This window comes from Lissotriton vulgaris, chromosome 7 (genome assembly GCF_964263255.1).
Source record: "Lissotriton vulgaris chromosome 7, aLisVul1.2, whole genome shotgun sequence".
Classification (NCBI taxonomy): domain Eukaryota; kingdom Metazoa; phylum Chordata; class Amphibia; order Caudata; family Salamandridae; genus Lissotriton; species Lissotriton vulgaris.
The window spans coordinates 256,028,028-256,051,814 of NC_141695.1; the positions used below are offsets into that span (position 1 = coordinate 256,028,028).

Below are 23,787 nucleotides of genomic sequence, written 5' to 3' on the forward strand. Positions count from 1 at the left end.
CCGCTCGAGGTTCATCTTGCCGTGCCGGTCTATTGTCTCAGTTGTGTATTCATTAGGCACGTCTCCTTTGATGCCTGCAACTCGTGTTTCCTGATACCACCCCTTTTATACCCTTTTCGATCTGTTCGCTGTCCCCGTCTTCCTCTGCCCCTGTTTTTGTCTCTTCCTTGATTCGTTTACAGCCGAACAGAATGTACTAATGGTGGGAAGATGTACTTTTACAGTTGGGAATTGCCAAATGCTACTGTAATTATGTTCCGGGCCCTGAATACATGAAAGCGACCCCCTATGACATCTACTGTGGGAACCGGGTTGTAATCTTTTGTTCATCATGTTATCCTATGACTGAAAACTGTATAAAAAGAGCGATCCGCAGATACAATTTGAAGCAGACTCCTCGAACTTGCACGTGTTGTACTTCTTGTGACTTCTGTGTTCCCTGCAGTAATAAACCTCGAATCTTTGACGCCGAAGGAAGTGTCCCGTGTCTCTGTCATTTGTACGCCGGAACAGGTTACCCACTAAGGTTTTAGGTGTTATCCCTGGCACCGCTGGGTCTTAGAAAAACCCAGTCTTTCAAGGGCCCGGGTCCGATGCCCCTCCGTAGCCACCCGCAGCCAGTGCTCACCATTTAGTGACTCCAGTGGTGCTCCTTCGCTCACTGGTCCTCAGGGCCACGCCACCCCAGGCACGTCGTCGGGCAGGCAGCCACGAGGCGCAGATCACCAGGGATCGCCTCCAGCTCCGGTAAGGCCTCGTCACCTGCACCGTGGTCCGGGGGCCCACCAGCCGACCCCCATGGATGCTGGACTCTCACAGGCCTAGGGACACTTCAGTTGAGGCCCACTGCGGCAGGCCCGACCTCCAGCCAAACCAGCTCAGCGATCGTTGATGGGGGAGGGGCACGCGGCAGCGTCTCTGGTCGTCCCCAACCGGCCGCCGATCCCGGAGCTGTCCTGTCGCCGGCCGTCATGCAGTGCCTCACTTGTCCGGATGCACCCCGCAGCAGCCCATGGGGGTGGGCGAGTCTACTGACAGGAGGTACGCCGGCGCGAGGCTCCCTGCTGATGCCCGCTCTCTTCTCGGCAGCGCTCGGATCTCCGCTGCTCCTCCTAATTTAGGTCGGGGATCTCGGGGCCTCTCTGCGCCGCAGCGCATGCGGCGAACCACAGCCGCTTCAGCTCACCCGGGAAGCAAACTCCGCCGCCGGTCCCGGCCCCTCTGCCTTGGGACTCACAGCGGGCAGGAAGGGCGCCAAAATCATGTCACTCTGGGGGCTGTAACAAGGCTAAGCTGGTGGCGGCGCCGGAGGGACAGTGCAGCACGTCTTACACCATCGCCATCTTGGCAACGCCTCCATTTTCTATCTTTTTGAAAGGGTTATTCCCAAATAACAAAATGTATCCACATGTTGCACTTTTTGTCTGTCAATAAAAAATGCGTTAGACAACTTTCTTTTGGTCCCACAGGCCATGGTATGCGTTTTTCCTTTGTTGATACCCAGTTTCCTGTCCCTAATAAAAACAGAGAATCTGTCAATCAAACGTTGTAAACCAATGGGGGTTCACGATAGTAGCACGGCGTCGTCCGCGTATAATAACACCGGCACTATGACCCCATTACCTGGGGGGCATCAGCATTAGTAGTTTTAAAAACTACATCAATTTCATTAATAAATAAGGTAAAAAGCAGGGGGGCAAGAACACATACCTCTATTGCCACTGAATTTAGGGGTACACTCTCCTTTGACGCCATAGCACACGCTTGTTTGTAATTTTTCATATAGCCTGGCCAGAAAGAAGATTATGCCCTCCGGTGCCCCAAGCTGTAACAGGGTTGGCCATAAGATGGAATGGACCATTCCATGGGTGGACCACCAGATCAAAAGCACTGCTTATATCTGCAAAGCAGAGATAAAGTTAACCTTGTTTGGCCTGGGTATACTTCCCGATCAGTAGATCTAAATGTATACACTGACCGAGTGTACCCTGTCCTTTCCGGAATCCATACTGGCTATTGGCCAAAATCCCCTCTCTCTCCACCCACTCTTCCAATCTAGCAAACATTACTCTACTCATGATCTTAACTTAGGAGTCTAAACGAGAGACGGGGCCGTAGTTTTTAACATCTGACCTGTTGCCCTTCTTATGTATCAGGATTATAATTGACACCCCCCAGGCCATGGGGGCCTCAGTACATACAGCTGCATTAAAACCAACAGCCAAAATAGGGCTCCACATCTCCGGGGCTGCTTTATAGATGTCGATGGGTACCCCGTCTGGCCCCAGGGCCTTCTCCCCCTTGCTTGCGCAAATACCTAGTTTGACCTCAGGGACAGTGATGTCCAAAGGCACAATCGGCCAGTTACTAGGGTTGGTGTGACGACCGGATTTTGGGACCAGATAGAATCAGCTCACTGAGACACCACCAACCCAGCCGAAACGTAACCACCTCCCTCCTCAGGACCTATTCACCGAGGCACCTGGGTGCCTACCTAAGGATGGGGAATTAGCAATATACAAGCTTAGATCTTCTAAAACACCACACTCATACTTTATAGCCTCGCGGCAACATCGGCCCAGACTAGACTACCCTGAGGCAGTTCCGATTACTTACCATTACACACTGATCACAATCAGTGCTCACGCAAGCCACGATCCTGTGGGTATAAGCACTGTATGCCCCCCAGTGCTCTCACTATTTCATACATACTCAAGCCACAATCCTGTGGGTATACACATTGACCACGGTCAATGCTCTCATTAACGCCACTTTCCCTAGCGGCGATCTCATTACACACCGGGTTCCTCCGGTGCTCTCGCAAGCCACAATCCTGTGGGTATACATATTGACCACAGTCAATGCTCTCATTACACAACGACGATCACTTTCCTATAAATACCTTCAGCTACCTCTCTCTCTGTTGGGAAGTTTCTCTATATAATGTCTACTGAGATAGGTTATGTGATCCTTTCACACAAGAATAGCCAAATTACAATATGCAAAGGTTATTTTCAACTTCAAGTGCTCCTCCACTCCCTTGCTCAGTTACCATTTACCCGGACGGGAGGCGCATCCGTCCACATACCAGCATCTGACTAGAAGAAAGGTTAACTTTATTATAAGAAAACAACAATTACACGATAGTTCACTAAGAACTGGGGTCCCTTTATTCTACAATAACAACAATATAACAACAATATAGTACTGCAATATAACTTATAGCCTGAAAAGCAAAAGAAAGGATTAGAATGTGTGTGCACACTAATAGGAAAGGGTCGACGTCACCTTATGAATACGAAAGTCTGGACTCAGTTGTCATCTGGGTTCCTTTCTCGTCTGTGCCTTGGCTCATCTTAGGATCACCCCTGCAGTCACGGATACACGTCTGCACAGCTATGCTCTGTCTCCTCTGCTCCCCTCCAAGTCACTGGAACCTTCCTCTTATTCTCTGTTTCGTCTGCTGCACTCTCACTGCTCTGCACTACTTCTCTCTCCTCTCGATCACAGACTATCTTCACCTTCCAACTTCGATCTTATAAATCAGTTTCTGCCGCTCTAGTATTCGTTCGCTCCGCTAACTGCTTCGCTATGCATGCTCTGATCTTAGTATCAAAGCTCACCATCTGCTCCAGCTAAAAAAACTTCAATCTTTCAGAGAGAGTATCAGCCTTCGGTCTTTCTCAGACTTCAAAATGGCGGCTGTCTGCCTTAAGTTGATTAACTGCAATAATGCTAACGACTAGCTGCCGTCTACTAACTGACTCCTGAACTCTTCATGCTTTCGCTAATATGGGACCTTGTTCATGCATGGAAATTTCCGGCCAGTAACCTGCCGCCCACCAAATTCTTGTACCACCCCGTGCCAAGGAAACGTTCTCAGCTGGCCGGCCTGATGTTATGTCTTCGACATGGAGAAAAATACAGTTCTTCGATAAGGGCCAGCCTGAGCCGGTTCTCTCCAAGCGAACAACACCTTATAACTAAAACATTACATTTGACCTAAAAGCATCTCAAGCAGCCGAGGCATCTCAAGCAGCCGAGGCAGAAAGAAAGATGGAGTCTCTCCCGTTTCGGGCCTACAAGGCCCGAAATAAGCATAACTTCATTAGAAATATACTAGCAACCTTACAAAGGGAAGATTCAATATTAATACTAAGGAATCTATCCCTTAACATAGGCTTATAAGCCCTAGAGTAGAGAAAAGAATAGGAAATTATATCAAACACCTTGTAAATAGGCTAGGTCTTAAGGTTCTAATCCTCCCACTGGAATGATAGAAGGACAAAGTCACCTGCACTCAAAAAGGGGACCAAAAACCCGGTCAGAACAGTTGGTTTCATAGCAGTTATCAGATTTAAAAATCATGGAAAAATGGGAAACCCACCCGTCGCTAGAGACTTCCGAGGTAAGCTCCGGGATAGATTCCTCCTCGAGGAAAGGAGATTTGACCGTGGCCCAAAAAAGGGCACAATTAGACAGTTCAGCGGCTTGATTTAGAGTTTCCCAAGCCTGCTGCTGCAACTCTCCTTTCCTGCGTTTCAGAGCAGATTTGTAATCTGATCTCAGCTTAATGATTAATTTTGTATCCCTGGGGCTTAACGTCAATGCATGTTTTAATTCCGTTAAGAGTGTGGTAGAAGTATGATCGAACCAACTCAGTCTATGCTTAGATTGCACTCTATTAGGTCTAGTGAACCTAGTTCAAGTTCAAGTTCAAGAATTTGTATAGCGCACTACTCACCCAGAGGGTCTCAAGGCGCTTGGGGAGGGGGTTTATTATTTATCGAATAGCCAGGTTTTAAGTTCTTTTCTGAAGGAGATGTGGTTTTGTGTGAGGCGGAGGTGAGTGGGGAGTGAGTTCCAGGTCTTGGGCGCCAAGTATGAGAAGGATTTACCTCCCATCTTAGTTGGCGGTTGGGTGTGTAGAAGGATAGTCGAGTGTTGAGGCATTCGGGTCCTATTTTGTAGAGGGCCTTGTGTGCGTGGGTGAGGAGACGGAAAGTTATTCTCTTGTTGACGGGAAGCCAGTGGAGGTCTTTCAGGTGGCTGGTAATGTGATCTTGATGAGGGATGTCCAAAATGAGTCTCGCCGATGGGTTTTGGATGCGTTCGAGTTTTTTCTGTAGTTTGGCTGAAATTCCGCCGTAGAGGGTGTTTCCGTAATCAAGCCGACTCGTAACCAGTGCGTGGGTGACAGTCTTTCTTGTCTCGGTGGGGATCCAATGGAATTTTTTTTGAGCATACGAAGTACGTTGAAGCATGAGGATAAGACGGCATTGACTTGTCTGGTCATCGAGAGGGAGGAGTCTAGGATGAAGCCTAGGTTACGAGCGTGGTCTGTGGGTATAGGTGCAGAGCTCAGATCCGAAGGCCACCATGAGTCGTCCCAGGCAGAGGGGGATGATCCGAGGATGAGCACTTCCGTTTTGTCTGAGTTAAGTTTTAGGCGGCTGTTTTTCATCCATATGGCTACATCTTTCATGCCTTCGTGGAGATTGGTTTTGGCAGTGTTGGGGTCATTGGTGAGGGAGAGGATCAGCTGGGTGTCGTCCGCGTAGGAGATGATGTTGAGGTTGTGTTGGCGCGCGATGGAAGCGAGTGGACTCATGTAAACATTGAAGAGGGTGGGACTAAGAGATTATCCTTGTGGTACACCGCAGATGACTTCGGTGGCCTCTGATTTGAATGGGGGGAGGCGGACTCTCTGGGTTCTTCCGGCGAGGAACGAGATGATCCAGTCCAAGGCTTTACCTTTTATGCCGATGTTGCTGAGGCGTTTATGAGGGTGCTGTGACAGACAGTGTCGAAGGCGGCGGAGAGGTCGAGTAGAATGAGGGCCACTGTTTCTCCATTGTCCAGTAGTGTTCGGATGTCGTCTGTTGCTGCGATGAGGGCGGTTTTGGTGCTGTGTTTGGCTCGAAAGCCGGATTGTGAGGGATCGAGGGAGTTGTTGGATTCCAGGAAGGCGGCGAGTTGGCTATTGACGGCTTTCTCAATGACTTTGTCCGGGAATGGGAGGAGGGATATGGGGCGGTAGTTTTTAAGTTCAGAGGGGTCTGCTGTGGGTTTCTTCAGGAGGGCGCTGACTTCGGCGTGTTTCCAACTTTCTGGGAAGGTAGCAGAGTTGAAGGAGCAGTTGATGACATCACGGAGATGGGGTGCGATGATGGAGTCTGCTTTGTTGTAGATGTGGTGGGGACATGGGTCGGTTGGCGAGCCAGAGTGGATGGAGTTCATTAGGCGGGTGGTGTCTTCAGTGGTGATTGGGTTCCAGGCGTTGAGGTAGTTGGAGGGTGGTTTAGGTTCTGAGGGGGGTGGGGAGGATTGTTCGTTGGAACTGTTTTTGAAGCTGTTATGTATGTCGGCAATTTTGTTGTAGAAGAAGGAGAATAACGAGTCGCAGAGTTCTTGGGAGGGGGTGATGTCGTTTGAGGCTGTGTCGGGGTTGGTGAATACTTTGACGATGTTGAATAGTTCCTTGCTGTTATGGGTGTTGTTATCGAGTCGATCCTTGAATGCTGATTTCTTGGTGGATCCAATCAGCTGGTGGTGTTTGCGCGTGGCTGATTTGAAGGTGGTCATGTTGTCGGTGGTTGGGTTTTTTCTCCATGTTTTCTCGAGAGTACGGCATAGCTTCTTGGATTTCTTAAGGTCATCGTTGAACCAGGGGGCCTTTTTGTTGTCTTGTTTGGTGTGATGGTTTTTCATGGGTGCTAAATTGTCAGCGCTGTGAGTGATCCATTGTTTGAAAATGATGGCAGCTTGGTTTGGGTTCGAGGAGAGGGCGGCTGGGTTCTGGTTGAGTGATGTGAGGAGTTGGTCGGTGGTGATTTTGTTCCATTTTCTCCGGGGGATAGGCTGTGGGGAGTTATGGGTCGAGGTGGTTTTGTAGCTGAAGTGAACACAACAGTGGTCCGTCCAATGGAGAGCTGTGGTGTGATCGAAGGAGATGTGTTTGCTGGAGGTGAAGATTGGGTGGAGCGTATGTCCGGCTATGTGGGTGGGGGTGTCAATAAGTTGTTTGAGACCAAGATTGGCCAGGTTGTCCAGAAGGGTGGTGGTGTTGCTGTCGTTTGTCTTTTCCAGGTGGAAGTTGAGGTCTCCCAGTAGGATGTAGTTCTCGGATGCGAGGGCATGTGGACTGATGAAGTCAGTGATGTTTTCGCTGAATTGTTTACGCGTTCCTGGTGGTCTGTAGATGAGGGTGCCTCTAAGTGTGGTCCTGGGGTCGGTGTGGATCTCGAAGTGGAGGTGTTCGGCAGTTGCAAGGATATCGTCGGAGCTGGTCGTGATTTTGATGGTGTTCTTATGGACGATGGCGATGCCTCCTCCTGTTTGGTTGGTGCGGTCTTTTTGGACGATCTTGTAATTGTCGGGGATGGCGATGTCGGGTGCTGATGATGCGTTCATCCAGGTTTCTGTAAGGAAGGCGATGTCCGGTGAAGCAGTGTCGAGTAGGTCCCAGAGTTCAGTGGCGTGTCTGTGGATCAAGCGGGTGTTCAGCAGGATGCACTTCAGGTGATTAGAGTCAGAACTGTGTTTGGAGTTAGTTGATTTGGTGTGGGTCTCGATGCAGTTGAACTTGCAGGAGTGGCAGGCGAAGGGGCCGTGGGTAACGTCCTGGGGCAGCCTCGTAGCATCGTGCTGAGCATCTATGCATTTATTAATGCCATTAAAAACATCTAAAACCCGGTATGGTTCATTACTATTATTTAGGATAAGAGTAATATCTGCAAAGCACTCTCTAACAATAGAGCTCAATGGTTCATCAGATTTTTCCCCTTTCCATCTCAATCTCACTCCATTAGGCCTATGTGGTTCAATATTCATTACAGTTCTCCCTGGACAGACAGGCCTGCCTCCCCAGATTGTAGTTTCTAAGATAATACAATTATGATCGCTCAAAGAGGAGACTTCTATCCTAGGGGCCTGACAATAGGGGACAATATTAGAAGAAACGATTACATGGTCTATGATTGAACTAGTGTACCGATTCTTAAACGTAGGGACAGTCTGACCATTTTTATCTTTTGAGTAGTTTAAGATTTCCAAATCATGGTCATCCGTGAGTTTGTTAAGTGTTTCTCTGTAACTGTTATGGCGGAAATGCAGATCATCAGCATTATTTTTGATCCCAAAGACTTTTTGGGTTCACATTTCACAAATCGGGATGTTAAAATCACCCATCCAAATAAAATCAAAAAGAACATTCGATTCTGCAATCAAATTATCAATGGCAATGGCCAGGTCCTTTACAACTTGCATCCTAGTATTATCAAAGATATTGTTATAAAAATTAAGAAGGAGTACATTACGGCCTTGTCTCTCATGCAGCCAAAAGGATCTGTACATTAGCACCCACGGTCAAATACCTAATTACAGTTATGGACTGATTAATAGAAACAAAAATCAAAAGTCCACCTTTGGCTCTTCATGACAAAGAACCCTGTGCTAATAAATTATATGAGACAAACCCCTCATAGTTAAAAAAATCCATACACCACGTTTCCTGGAAACAGACAATGTCATAGAGGTTAATCAAATTCACCCAGCCCAAAACATCGCCCTTAGAGTTCAACCCGGCAATATTCCAGCTAACAAAAGATAATCAATTTTTACCACCAATCCCAATACTATCTATAATGGCCACTTCATGTTGTACAGCCCCTACATTATGATCACCATTTTGCATATCCCTATTAACTGCTTCTGCACTCGAATAGGCCATAGATAATGGTCCGGGATCTACAGATTGTTCCCTTGCTTGAACAACCTGGCAAGCTGGGATCACCTCAGGGTTGGAACAACAATCTTGGCTGAGTCAATCGTTAGCATCTTAGGTGCTTAGGACTTGGTAACGATTTAACACTGGTTCCTCAAATGCAGGACATAAATTGGTAAATTTGTTAAGGGTAGAGAGGCCTCCTCTATATTTGTCAGAGGGTCCAATAATGATATGACTATAGAAGAAACCAAGTGGGCGTAGACTTATACCCTTCTCAAAATATGGTAGCGAAGCTGCTCTTAGCAAGGTAGTTGCAGCATGTTGAGGATATTTAAAATTAACAATAACACAGTCGCCTCCGCTGCTCTTTTGGGAGTTGCCAATGCAATTAACCCTACTAGGGGTGAGAATCTTATTTGAATAGTTCATAGGGAACCCACATTGTTTATGGAGCCAAAACACTGTTTTATTTTTAAGGAAATCATGCAATTCCTGTTGGTTCTGGTTCAAATGTTGTTCAAAAGATGGCACATTTGTTAGAACCTGACAGACTAATATCATTAAACAGATACTTTGCAGCCATGAAAAAAACATCTTGATTTTGCATAATAGTTTGCTCCCCATTTGCCGGTCTGATATAGAGTGGAAAAAAAATCAATTTTTCGGCAGACTTAGGGACTGATTAGGAGTTTGGCGGTCTTTGAGCGGGCGGCCTTACCAGCGCCCACCTGCAAGACTGCCAAACCCGTAGCCAGTATGCCCACCAGATTACGAGTTGTAATCCTGGTGGGCAGTCCTATGGTGGTGGTCTCATGGCGTTGCCTTCCTAAGGCTCATGGGAGAGCCTTGAAAATGCACCAATGTAGGAGTGATGCACCTCATTCCTGCACAGACAGAAATGCACAATGTTGTAAATACATAGGGGGGCACAAAATGTACCCCCTGCATGCACCCCCGTGCACAGAGTCAACAGGGGGCCCTGTAGGGCCCTCTTACTTTCCACCATACCACCCTTTTCATGGCAGGCTCACCGCAATGAAAAGGAGGTCAGTGAGGAAACTGGTAATATGCTTGGTGGTGCCACGGAGGCAACACCAGCATATCATTGCCTCAGACTACTTAGCCACTGCAGTGACATCAAGGATCCTGGTGGTAGCAGTGGTCCAACCCCCGTACTTATAATATAGCTGCTGGACCACCAGTCTGGACTGCCAAACTCGTAAACAGGCCCTTAGTCCAATCTTTTGCCACTAAAATGCACAGTGAAGCAGTTTTTTGATTGCTCGGTTCCCTGCCTCTTATTAAGCAACTTGTGTAACAAAAGCAGGTTCAACTTAATAGATGTTACTTAGTTTGGAACAAAACATGTTTGTTCATTAGTTACGGAGGCAACAAATAGGGTGCTCATGGTATGTATTGCATTTTTTGTATTGCTACAGCTATTCAACAATACCTCCAAGGCAATAAGTTGCAAATCAAATACACATGTTCTATTGTTGCACATTAGAGTAATAATAATAGTGAAAATAATATTCATTCCAGTAAACTATCAAAGTAAACTTATCGAACAAGATATATTTTATTAGCAGTTTAAAGTCATAGTTCTTTGATTTATTTAATTGTTAGCGGTTTTTCCTCTGTGCCGTTGAACCATCATTTCTGGATATGAGAGTGCCCTGCATATTGGTCTGAAAGGACATTTAAGACTCTATAATTTATACATTTCCATACATTATAATGGCAGCAGATAACTGCTATATATTAATGACACGTGAGATATGTACCTGATGTTTAGATGTTCATCAGGTACATATCTCCACAATAAACTCCTCCTTGGTAAATATTTGCCCCATTACTACATTTTTAGATGCTTGAGTGAAAGATTAACCTGACTTTTGAGAGGAGGCCAGGCCATTCCAAGGATTATAAGTGGATTGAACAAAACTATGGACAACCCATGCCACTTTCTTAATTCTGGGGGTTATCACAGATCATGAAGTGGCTGATCGCAGTGATCTTTTGGAAAGTACCATTGAAATGTACTTTTGAGACACTCTGGTTCAGATCCATGCACTGCTTTATATGCCAGGCATATCATCTTAAAGGCAATCCTTTTCCTTAACCCTTTCGATGCTGATGACGAGCTGGGCTCGTCATGGTGCACGGTGGTCGTGTGCTGATGACGAGCCCAGCTCGTCATGAGCCCCACCCTCGGGGGAAGCGCTGGCGCTCCCCCCGAGGTTCTCTGATCCTCGTTGTTTTGCTGGGGGCGGCAGCGGAAGACCTTCCGCTGCCGCCCCCGCCCCCCCCCATGGGAATCCCTGATGACGTCAGCGCGCACAGCGCGCGCTGACATCATCAGCGATTCCCAGTGCTCGGGAAGCCATCTGCTTCCTGCGCGTCTGGGGAAAAGGTAAGATTGCAGTGTCTGGCGGGGGTTTGGGGCAGCGAAGAGGCATCAGGGGAGAGGAAAGAGTTTTTCCTCTCCCCCGATGTCTCTTTGCAGGGCATTTCTGCCTCACGATCGCGCACAGCGTCGCGATTGTGTGGCGGAAATGCCCCCACTAGCACCAGGGATGTAATTTTAGATTATAGGAAGCGACCCCTTGGGCAAGGGTCGCTTCCAGGCTTGCTGTGATAATGTTTTCGTTTTTCTGCCCCCCCTGGGGGCAAATCGGCCCGTTTTTTCGGCCGTTTTGCCCCCAGGGGGGGGCAGAAATTCCCCACTAGCACCAGGGTTGTTTTTTGGAGCCAAGATGGCGGCCATATTTTTTGTTTACGTTTTTCTGTCCCCCCTGGGGGCGAATCGGCCCGTTTTTTTGCCGTTTTGCCCCCAGGGGGGGACAGAAAATGCCCAATAGCACCAGGGATTTTGTTTTTAGCTTTTAGGAAGCGACCCCTTGGGCAAGGGTTGCTTCCAGGTGGCCTCACACTTAACTTTTTGTTTTTCTGCCCCCCCTGGGGGCAAATCGGCCTGTTTTTCGGCCGTTTTGCCCCCAGGGGGGGCAGAAATTTCCCACTAGCACCAGGGATATTTGTTGGGGCACTGTGTTTCTTTTGGGAAGCGACCCATTGGGTAAGGGTCGCTTCCAGGTGGCCATGATTGTGTTTTCTGTTTTTCTGTCCACCCTAGGTGCAAATCAGCCCGTTTTATTTGCCTTTTTGCCCCCAGGGGGGGGGCAGAAAATACCCACTAGCACCAGGGAATTTATATTTAGTTTTTAGGAAGCGACCCCTTGGGCAAGAAGTACTGCTTGGCTGGCGGTGTGTGTGGAGTGGCACTTGGCTTGCAGTGTGCGTGAAGTGGTGTTTGGCTGGTGGAGTGGCGCTTGGCTGGATGGTGTGCGTGGAGTGGTACTTGGCTGTCTGTGCACGGAGTGCTGCTTGGCTGGCGGTGTGTGTGGAGGTGCGCATGGCTGGATGGTGTGCGTGGAGTGGTACTTGGCTGTCTGTGCACGGAGTGGTGCTTGGCTGGCAGTGTGCGTGGAGTGGTGCTTGGCTGGCGGTGTGCGTGGAGTGGCGCTTGGCTTGCAGTGTGCGTGGAGTGGCGCTTGGCTTGCAGTGTGCGTGGAGTGGTGCTTGGCTGGCGGTGTGTGTGGAGTGGCCCTTGGCTGGTGGTCTGCATTGAGTGGTACTTGGCTGTCTGTGCACGGAGTGGTGCTTGGCTGGCGGTGTGTGTGGAGTGGCGTTTGGCTGGATGGTGTGAGTGGAGTGGTACTTGGCTGTCTGTGCACGGAGTGGTGCTTGGCTGGCGGTGTGCGTGGAGTGGTGCTTGGCTGGCGGTGTGCGTGGAGTGGCGCTTGGCTTGCAGTGTGCTTGGAGTGGCGCTTGGCTTGCAGTGTGCGTGGAGTGGCGCTTGGCTTGCAGTGTGCGTGGAGTGGTGCTTGGCTGGCGGTGTGCGTGTAGTGGCGCTTGGCTTGCAGTGTGCGTGGAGTGGCGCTTGGCTTGCAGTGTGCGTGGAGTGGTGCTTGGCTGGCGGTGTGTGTGGAGTGGCCCTTGGCTGTCGGTGTGCGCTGAGTGGTGTTTGGCTGGCGGTGTGCGTGGAGGGCTACTTGGCTATCTACGCACGGAGTGGTGCTTGGCTGGCGGTGTGTGTGGAGTGGCGCTTGGCTGGTGGTGTGTGTGGAGTGGCGCTTGGCTGGTGGTGTGTGTGGAGTGGCGCTTGGCTTGCAGTGTGCGTGGAGTGGTGTTTGGCTGGCGGTGTGTGTGGAATGGCGTTTGGCTGGTGGTGTGCGTTGAGTGGTACTTTGCTGTCTGTGCACGGAGTGGTGCTTGGCTGGCGGTGTGCGTGGAGCGGTGCTTGGCTGGCGGTGAGTGGCGCTTGGCTTGCGGTGTGCGTGGAGTGGTGCTTGGCTGGCGGTGTGTGTGGAGTGGCGTTTGGCTGGATGGTGTGCGTGGAGTGGTACTTGGCTGTCTGTGCATGGAGTGGTGCTTGGCTGGCGGTGTGCGTGGAGTGGCGCTTGGCTTGCAGTGTGCGTGGAGTGGCGCTTGGCTTGCAGTGTGCGTGGAGTGGCGCTTGGCTTGCAGTGTGCGTGGAGTGGTGCTTGGCTGGCGGTGTGCGTGGAGTGGCGCTTGGCTTGCAGTGTGCGTGGAGTGGCGCTTGGCTTGCAGTGTGCGTGGAGTGGTGCTTGGCTGGCGGTGTGTGTGGAGTGGCCCTTGGCTGTCGGTGTTCGCTGAGTGGTGTTTGGCTGGCGGTGTGCGTGGAGGGGTACTTGGCTATCTACGCACGGAGTGGTGCTTGGCTGGCGGTGTGTGTGGAGTGGCGCTTGGCTGGTGGTGTGTGTGGAGTGGCGTTTGGCTGGTGGTGTGTGTGGAGTGGCGCTTGGCTTGCAGTGTGCGTGGAGTGGTGTTTGGCTGGCGGTGTGTGTGGAGTGGCGTTTGGCTGGTGGTGTGCGTTGAGTGGTACTTTGCTGTCTGTGCACGGAGTGGTGCTTGGCTGGCGGTGTGCGTGGAGCGGTGCTTGGCTGGCGGTGAGTGGCGCTTAGCTTGCGGTGTGCGTGGAGTGGTGCTTGGCTGGCGGTGTGTGTGGAGTGGTACTTGGCTGTCGGTGTGCGCTGAGTGGTGCTTGGCTGGTGGTGTGTGTGGAGTGGTGCTTGGCTGGCGGTGTGTGTGGAGTGGTGCTTGGCTGGCGGTGTGTGTGGAGTGGCGCTTGGCTGGTGGTGTGTGTGGAGTGGCGCTTGGCTGGTGGTGTGTGTGGAGTGGCGCTTGGCTGGTGGTGTGTGTGGAGTGGCGCTTGGCTTGCGGTGTGCGTGGAGTGGCGCTTGGCTTGCAGTGTGCGTGGAGTGGCGCTTGGCTTGCAGTGTGCGTGGAGTGGTGCTTGGCTGGCGGTGTGTGTGGAGTGGCCCTTGGCTGTCGGTGTGCGCTGAGTGGTGTTTGGCTGGCGGTGTGCGTGGAGGGGTACTTGGCTATCTACGCACGGAGTGGTGCTTGGCTGGCGGTGTGTGTGGAGTGGCGCTTGGCTGGTGGTGTGTGTGGAGTGGCGCTTGGCTGGAGGTGTGTGTGGAGTGGCGCTTGGCTTGCAGTGTGCGTGGAGTGGTGTTTGGCTGGCGGTGTGTGTGGAGTGGCGTTTGGCTGGTGGTGTGCGTTGAGTGGTACTTTGCTGTCTGTGCACGGAGTGGTGCTTGGCTGGTGGTGTGCGTGGAGCGGTGCTTGGCTGGCGGTGAGTGGCGCTTGGCTTGCGGTGTGCATGGAGTGGTGCTTGGCTGGCGGTGTGTGTGGAGTGGTACTTGGCTGTCGGTGTGCGCTGAGTGGTGCTTGGCTGGTGGTGTGTGTGGAGTGGTGCTTGGCTGGCGGTGTGTGTGGAGTGGCGCTTGGCTGGTGGTGTGTGTGGAGTGGCGCTTGGCTGGTGGTGTGTGTGGAGTGGCGCTTGGCTGGTGGTGTGTGTGGAGTGGCGCTTGGCTTGCGGTGTGCGTGGAGTGGTGCTTGGCTTGCAGTGTGCGTGGAGTGGCGCTTGGCTTGCAGTGTGCGTGGAGTGGTGCTTGGCTGGCGGTGTGTGTGGAGTGGCCCTTGGCTGTCGGTGTGCGCTGAGTGGTGTTTGGCTGGCGGTGTGCGTGGAGGGGTACTTGGCTATCTACGCACGGAGTGGTGCTTGGCTGGCGGTGTGTGTGGAGTGGCGCTTGGCTGGTGGTGTGTGTGGAGTGGCGCTTGGCTGGTGGTGTGTGTGGAGTGGCGCTTGGCTGGTGGTGTGTGTGGAGTGGCGCTTGGCTTGCAGTGTGCGTGGAGTGGTGTTTGGCTGGCGGTGTGTGTGGAGTGGCGTTTGGCTGGTGGTGTGCGTTGAGTGGTACTTGGCTGTCTGTGCACGGAGTGGTGCTTGGCTGGCAGTGTGCGTGGAGTGGCGCTTGGCTTGCAGTGTGCGTGGAGTGGCGCTTGGCTTGCAGTGTGCGTGGAGTGGCGCTTGGCTTGCAGTGTGCGTGGAGTGGCGCTTGGCTTGCAGTGTGCGTGGAGTGGTGCTTGGCTGGCGGTGTGCGTGGAGTGGCGCTTGGCTTGCAGTGTGCGTGGAGTGGCGCTTGGCTTGCAGTGTGCGTGGAGTGGTGCTTGGCTGGCGGTGTGTGTGGAGTGGCCCATGGCTGTCGGTGTGCGCTGAGTGGTGTTTGGCTGGCGGTGTGCGTGGAGGGGTACTTGGCTATCTACGCACGGAGTGGTGCTTGGCTGGCGGTGTGTGTGGAGTGGTGCTTGGCTGGTGGTGTGTGTGGAGTGGCGCTTGGCTGGTGGTGTGTGTGGAGTGGCGCTTGGCTGGTGGTGTGTGTGGAGTGGCGCTTGGCTGGTGGTGTGTGTGGAGTGACGCTTGGCTTGCGGTGTGCGTGGAGTGGCGCTTGGCTTGCAGTGTGCGTGGAGTGGCGCTTGGCTTGCAGTGTGCGTGGAGTGGTACTTTGCTGTCTGTGCACGGAGTGGTACTTGGCTGTCTGTGCACGGAGTGGTGCTTGGCTGGCGGTGTGTGTAGAGTGGCGCTTGGCTGGATGGTGTGCGTGGAGTGGTACTTTGCTGTCTGTGCACGGAGTGGCGCTTGGCTTGCGGTGTGCGTGGAGTGGCGCTTGGCTTGCAGTGTGCGTGGAGTGGTGCTTGGCTGGCGGTGTGCGTGGAGTGGTGCTTGGCTGGCGGTGTGTGTGGAGTGGCGCTTGGCTGGATGGTGTGCATGGAGTGGTACTTTGCTGTCTGTGCACGGAGTGGTACTTGGCTGTCTGTGCACGGAGTGGTGCTTGGCTGGCGGTGTGTGTGCAGTGGTACTTGGCTGTCGGTGTGTGCTGAGTGGTGTTTGGCTGGCGGTGTGCATGGTCTGGTGCTTGGATGGTGGTGTGGGTGGACTGGCGCTCGGCTGGCAGTGTGCGAGTACTAACTTTCTGTTGGTCACTACACACACTGCTAGTTGAGTGACACTCTACCCAGTCCATCATTTTGTGTAGTTGCTGTGGCAGATACGTAAGTGATGGGCCCTTGAATGGCGCTGTCTGCTGGTGTGAGTGTTGTAATGTGATGGGTCCGCGGCTGGCGGTGGGTGGGCCAAAGGCCTGTGACTAAGGCAGTGGGACTTAACTTGTAAAACTTAAATGCTACTTTTTTAAAAATTCAATTTTGGCCTGTTCTGCTTTGGGGCACCCACGCAAGTGAGGTATCCTTTTACTCGGGAGAACAAGGGGAACGCTGGGTGGTAGGACATTTTTGCCGGCACGGAGATCCCACGCAAAAAAGTTTGGAAAAGTGATATTTTTACCTAATTTTAAGGTTTGCAAGGAGTTCTGGGTAGGAAAACATTGGGGGACCCACGCATGCCATACCTCCTTGGAAGCCCCCGGGTGTCTACTTTTCAGAAATGTGTGGGTTTGGTAGGTTTCCCTAGATGGCCGTCTAGCACGGTGCCCAAAACCCAGGTAACCCCTCTTGCAAAAGCTGGTGGTATTGAATGTCAGTACCACCAGCTTTTGCAAAAGGGGTTACCTGGGTTTTTGGCCCTGTGCTAGACGGCCATCTAGGGAAACCTACCAAACCCATACATTTCTGAAAAGTAGACACCCGGGGGCTTCCAAGGAGGTATGGCTTGCGTGGATCCTCCAACGTTCCTTTACCCAGAATCCCTTGCAAACCTCAATTTTTGCTGGAAAAATCAGTTTTTTCACACTTTTTATGCGTGGGAAAGCGTGGCGTCACTGGGCTCACACAAATTTCCTCCCACCCAGCGTTCCCCCAGGTCTCCCGATAAAAATGGTACCTCACTTGCGTGGGTAGGCATAGTGGCTGCAACAGGAAACGGTCCAAATCGTACGGTGGAGAAATTACAATAACCAATAGCAACATTACCTTCTTTTTTGGGGGTTAGGATTGAGTTTTTGGACCGGGGCTCGGCGGGCATCTTTGGAAATACCAAACCCAAACAGTTCTGAAAACTAGACACCCGGGGGAGTCCAGGGAGGTATGGCATGCGTGGGTCCCCCAATGTTTTCCTACCCAGAAATCCCTGCAAACCACAAATTTAGGTTAAAAAAACAGTTTTCCATACATTTTTGCGTGGGATCGCCGTGTCGGCACAAATGTCCTACCACCCTGCGTTCCCCTTGTTCTCCCGAGTAAAATGATACCTCACTTGTGTGGGTGGGCCAAAGGCCTGTGACTAAGGCAGGGGGGCTTAATTTGTTACACTGAAATACTACTTTTTTGAACATTCGTTTTTGGCCTGTTCTGCTTTGGGGCACCCACACAAGTGAGGTATCCTTTTACTCGGGAGAACAAGGGGAGCCTTGGGTGGTAGGACATTTTTGCCGGCACGGTGATTCCACGCAAAAAAGTTTGAAAAAGTGATTATTTTACCTAATTTTAAGGTTTGCAAGGTGTTCTGGGTAGGAAAACGTTCGGGGACCCACGCATGCCATACCTCCCTGGACTCCCCTGGGGGTCTACTTTTCAGAACTGTTTGGGTTTTGTACTTTCCAAAGAATACCACCGAGCCCCGGGCCAAAAACTCAGGTGCCCCCCCCCCCCCCCCCCCCAAAATCAAGGCTGTTTTGCAATTTGGTATTGTAAATTCACCACCGTACAATTTGAACCATTTCCTTTCGCAGCCACTATGCCTACCCACGCAAGTGAGGTACCATTTTTATCGGGAGACCTGGGGGAACGCTGGGTGGGAGGAAATTTGTGTGAGCCCAGTGACGCCACGCTTTCCCACACAAAAAAAGTGTGAAAAAACTGACTTTTTCTGCAAAAATTGAGGTTTGCAAGGGATTCTGGGTAAAGGAACGTTGGAGGATCCACGCAAGCCATACCTCCTTGGAAGCCCCCGGGTGTCTACTTTTCAGAAATGTGTGGGTTTGGTAGGTTTTCCTACATGGCCGTCTCGCACGGGGCCAAAAACCCAGGTAACCCCTCTTTCAAAAGCTGGTGGGATTGACATTCAATACCACCAGCTTTTGCAAGAGGGGTTACCTGGGTTTTTGGCCCCGTCCGAGACGGCCATGTTGGGAAACCTACCAAACCCACACATTTCTGAAAAGCAGACACCCGGGGGCTTCCAAGGAGGTATGGCTTGCGTGGATACTCCAACGTTCCTTTACCCAGAATCCCTTGCAAACCTCAATTTTTGCTGGAAAAATCAGTTTTTTCACACTTTTTATGCGTGGGAAAGCGTGGCGTCACTGGGCTCACACAAATTTCCTCCCACCCAGCGTTCCCCCAGGTCTCCCGATAAAAATGGTACCTCACTTGCGTGGGTAGGCATAGTGGCTGCAACAGGAAACGGTCCAAATCGTACGGTGGAGAAATTACAATAACCAATAGCAACATTACCTTCTTTTTTGGGGGGTAGGATTGAGTTTTTGGACCGGGGCTCGGCGGGCATCTTTGGAAATACCAAACGCAAACAGTTCTGAAAACTAGACACCCGGGGGAGTCCAGGGAGGTATGGCATGCGTGGGTCCCCCAATGTTTTCCTACCCAGAAATCCCTGCAAACCACAAATTTAGGTTAAAAAAACAGTTTTCCATACATTTTTGCGTGGGATCGCCGTGTCGGCACAAATGTCCTACCACCCTGCGTTCCCCTTGTTCTCCCGAGTAAAATGATACCTCACTTGTGTGGGTGGGCCAAAGGCCTGTGACTAAGGCAGGGGGGCTTAATTTGTTACACTGAAATACTACTTTTTTGAACATTCGTTTTTGGCCTGTTCTGCTTTGGGGCACCCACACAAGTGAGGTATCCTTTTACTCGGGAGAACAAGGGGAGCCTTGGGTGGTAGGACATTTTTGCCGGCACGGTGATTCCACGCAAAAAAGTTTGAAAAAGTGATTATTTTACCTAATTTTAAGGTTTGCAAGGTGTTCTGGGTAGGAAAACGTTCGGGGACCCACGCATGCCATACCTCCCTGGACTCCCCTGGGGGTCTACTTTTCAGAACTGTTTGGGTTTTGTACTTTCCAAAGAATACCACCGAGCCCCGGGCCAAAAACTCAGGTGCCCCCCCCCCCCAAAATCAAGGCTGTTTTGCAATTTGGTATTGTAAATTCACCACCGTACAATTTGAACCATTTCCTTTCGCAGCCACTATGCCTACCCACGCAAGTGAGGTACCATTTTTATCGGGAGACCTGGGGGAACGCTGGGTGGGAGGAAATTTGTGTGAGCCCAGTGACGCCACGCTTTCCCACACAAAAAAAGTGTGAAAAAACTGACTTTTTCTGCAAAAATTGAGGTTTGCAAGGGATTCTGGGTAAAGGAACGTTGGAGGATCCACGCAAGCCATACCTCCTTGGAAGCCCCCGGGTGTCTACTTTTCAGAAATGTGTGGGTTTGGTAGGTTTTCCTACATGGCCGTCTCGCACGGGGCCAAAAACCCAGGTAACCCCTCTTTCAAAAGCTGGTGGGATTGACATTCAATACCACCAGCTTTTGCAAAAGGGGTTACCTGGGTTTTTGGCCCCGTCCGAGACGGCCATGTCGGGAAACCTACCAAACCCACACATTTCTGAAAAGTAGACACCCGGGGGCTTCCAAGGAGGTATGGCTTGCGTGGATACTCCAACGTTCCTTTACCCAGAATCCCTTGCAAACCTCAATTTTTGATGGAAAAATCAGTTTTTACACACTTTTTTTGTGTGGGAAAGCGTGGCGTCACTGGGCTCACACAAATTTCCTCCCACCCAGCGTTCCCCCAGGTCTCCCGATAAAAATGGTACCTCACTTGCGTGGGTAGGCATAGTGGCTGCAACAGGAAACGGTCCAAATCGTACGGTGGAGAAATTACAATAACCAATAGCAACATTACCTTCTTTTTTGGGGGGTAGGATTGAGTTTTTGGACCGGGGCTCGGCGGGCATCTTTGGAAACTACCAAACCCAAACAGTTCTGAAAACTAGACACCCGGGGGAGTCCAGGGAGGTATGGCATGCGTGGGTCCCCCAATGTTTTCCTACCCAGAAATCCCTGCAAACCACAAATTTAGGTTAAAAAAACAGTTTTCCATACATTTTTGCGTGGGATCGCCGTGTCGGCACAAATGTCCTACCACCCTGCGTTCCCCTTGTTCTCCCGAGTAAAATGATACCTCACTTGTGTGGGTGGGCCAAAGGCCTGTGACTAAGGCAGGGGGGCTTAATTTGTTACACTGAAATACTACTTTTTTCAACATTCGTTTTTGGCCTGTTCTGCTTTGGGGCACCCACACAAGTGAGGTATCCTTTTACTCGGGAGAACAAGGGGAGCGCTGGGTGGTAGGACATTTTTGCCGGCACGGTGATTCCACGCAAAAAAGTTTGAAAAAGTGATTATTTTACCTAATTTTAAGGTTTGCAAGGTGTTCTGGGTAGGAAAACGTTCGGTGACCCACGCATGCCATACCTCCCTGGACTCCCCCGGGGGTCTACTTTTCAGAACTGTTTGGGTTTTGTACTTTCCAAAGAATACCACCGAGCCCCGGGCCAAAAACTCAGGTGCCCCCCCCCCCCAAAATCAAGGTTGTTTTGAGATTTGGTATTGTAAATTCACCACCGTACAATTTGAACCATTTCCTTTCGCAGCCACTATGCCTACCCACGCAAGTGAGGTACCATTTTTATCGGGAGACCTGGGGAAACGCTGGGTGGGTGGAAATTTGTTGATCCACGCAGATTCCGGAACTTTCCACCACAGAAATGTGAGGAAAATGCGTTTTTTTTCCCAATTTCTTAGCTTTGCAAGGGATTCTGGGTAAGAGAACCTGGGGGTAGGCAGTCGAGTGACCCCATCCTGAATTCCCCTGGGTGTCTACTTTTCAAAAATGTATAGGTTTGCTAGGTTTCCCTAGGTGCCGGCAGAGCTAGGGTTCAAAAACAAAAGGTAGTCTCTTTGCCCAAAACGTGCACAATTTCACTGAAAAATTGAGTTGTGACCACGTTGCGTTTTGCACTGTTTCCTGTCGCAGCCACTATGCCTACCGAGGCAAATGAGATACCATTTTTCTCGGGAGACCTGGGGGAACGCTGGGTGGGTGGAAATTTGTTGATCCACGCAGATTCCGGAACTTTCCACCACAGAAATGTGAGGAAAATGCGTTTTTTTTCCCAATTTCTTAACTTTGCAAGGGATTCTGGGTAAGAGAACCTGGGGGTAGGCAGTCGAGTGACCCCATCCTGAATTCCCCTGGGTGTCTACTTTTCAAAAATGTATAGGTTTGCTAGGTTTCCCTAGGTGCCGGCAGAGCTAGGGTTCAAAAACAAAAGGTAGTCTCTTTGCCCAAAACGTGCACAATTTCACTGAAAAATTGAGTTGTGACCACGTTGCGTTTTGCACTGTTTCCTGTCGCAGCCACTATGCCTACCCAGGCAAATGAGATACCATTTTTCTCGGGAGACCTGGGGGAACGCTGGGTGGGTGGAAATTTGTTGATCCACGCAGATTCCGGAACTTTCCACCACAGAAATGTGAGGAAAATGCGTTTTTTTTCCAATTTCTTAGCTTTGCAAGGGATTCTGGGTAAGAGAACCTGAGGGTAGGCAGTCGAGTGACCCCATCCTGAATTCCCCTGGGTGTCTACTTTTCAAAAATGTATAGGTTTGCTAGGTTTCCCTAGGTGCCGGCAGAGCTAGGGTTCAAAAACAAAAGGTAGTCTCTTTGCCCAAAACGTGCACAATTTCAATGAAAAATTGAGTTGTGACCACGTTGCGTTTTGCACTGTTTCCTGTCGCAGCCACTATGCCTACCCAGGCAAATGAGATACCATTTTTCTCGGAAGACCTGGGGGAACGCTGGGTGGGTGGAAATTTGTTGATCCACGCAGATTCCGGAACTTTCCACCACAGAAATGTGAGGAAAATGCGTTTTTTTTTCCAATTTCTTAGCTTTGCAAGGGATTCTGGGTAAGAGAACCTGGGGGTAGGCAGTCGAGTGACCCCATCCTGAATTCCCCTGGGTGTCTACTTTTTAAAAATGTATAGGTTTGCTAGGTTTCCCTAGGTGCCGTCAGAGCTAGGGTTCAAAAACAAAAGGTAGTCTCTTTGCCCAAAACGTACACAATTTCACTGAAAAATTGAGTTGTGACCACGTTGCGTTTTGCACTGTTTCCTGTCGCAGCCACTATGCCTACCCAGGCAAATGAGATACCATTTTTCTCGGGAGACCTGGGGGAACGCTGGGTGGGTGGAAATTGGTTGATCCACGCAGATTCCGGAACTTTCCACCACAGAAATGTGAGGAAAATGCGTTTTTTTTTCCAATTTCTTAGCTTTGCAAGGGATTCTGGGTAAGAGAACCTGGGGGTAGGCAGTCGAGTGACCCCATCCTGAATTCCCCTGGGTGTCTACTTTTCAAAAATGTATAGGTTTGCTAGGTTTCCCTAGGTGCCGGCAGAGCTAGGGTTCAAAAACAAAAGGTAGTCTCTTTGCCCAAAACGTGCACAATTTCACTGAAAAATTGAGTTGTGACCACGTTGCGTTTTGCACTGTTTCCTGTCGCAGCCACTATGCCTACCGAGGCAAATGAGATACCATTTTTCTCGGGAGACCTGGGGGAACGCTGGGTGGGTGGAAATTTGTTGATCCACGCAGATTCCGGAACTTTCCACCACAGAAATGTGAGGAAAATGCGTTTTTTTTCCCAATTTCTTAGCTTTGCAAGGGATTCTGGGTAAGAGAACCTGGGGGTAGGCAGTCGAGTGACCCCATCCTGAATTCCCCTGGGTGTCTACTTTTCAAAAATGTATAGGTTTGCTAGGTTTCCCTAGGTGCCGGCAGAGCTAGGGTTCAAAAACAAAAGGTAGTCTCTTTGCCCAAAACGTGCACAATTTCACTGAAAAATTGAGTTGTGACCACGTTGCGTTTTGCACTGTTTCCTGTCGCAGCCACTATGCCTACCCAGGCAAATGAGATACCATTTTTCTCGGGAGACCTGGGGGAACGCTGGGTGGGTGGAAATTTGTTGATCCACGCAGATTCCGGAACTTTCCACCACAGAAATGTGAGGAAAATGCGTTTTTTTTTCCAATTTCTTAGCTTTGCAAGGGATTCTGGGTAAGAGAACCTGGGGGTAGGCAGTCGAGTGACCCCATCCTGAATTCCCCTGGGTGTCTACTTTTCAAAAATGTATAGGTTTGCTAGGTTTCCCTAGGTGCCGGCAGAGCTAGGGTTCAAAAACAAAAGGTAGTCTCTTTGCCCAAAACGTGCACAATTTCACTGAAAAATTGAGTTGTGACCACGTTGCGTTTTGCAGTGTTTCCTGTCGCAGCCACTATGCCTACCCAGGCAAATGAGATACCATTTTTCTCGGGAGACCTGGGGGAACGCTGGGTGGGTGGAAATTTGTTGATCCACGCAGATTCCGGAACTTTCCACCACAGAAATGTGAGGAAAATGCGGTTTTTTTCCAATTTCTTAGCTTTGCAAGGGATTCTGGGTAAGAGAACCTGGGGGTAGGCAGTCGAGTGACCCCATCCTGAATTCCCCTGGGTGTCTACTTTTCAAAAATGTATAGGTTTGCTAGGTTTCCCTAGGTGCCGGCAGAGCTAGGGTTCAAAAACAAAAGGTAGTCTCTTTGCCCAAAACGTGCACAATTTCACTGAAAAATTGAGTTGTGACCACGTTGCGTTTTGCACTGTTTCCTGTCGC

At 50.5% G+C, this 23,787-nt stretch overlaps 1 protein-coding gene across 2 annotated transcripts in view; it reads right to left on the reverse strand.

Annotated features, from left to right (window-relative positions):
- LOC147701323 (uncharacterized) overlaps positions 1–23,787 on the reverse strand; it is a 104,689-nt gene that overhangs the window by 22,653 nt on the left and 58,249 nt on the right. The window lies entirely within an intron of this gene.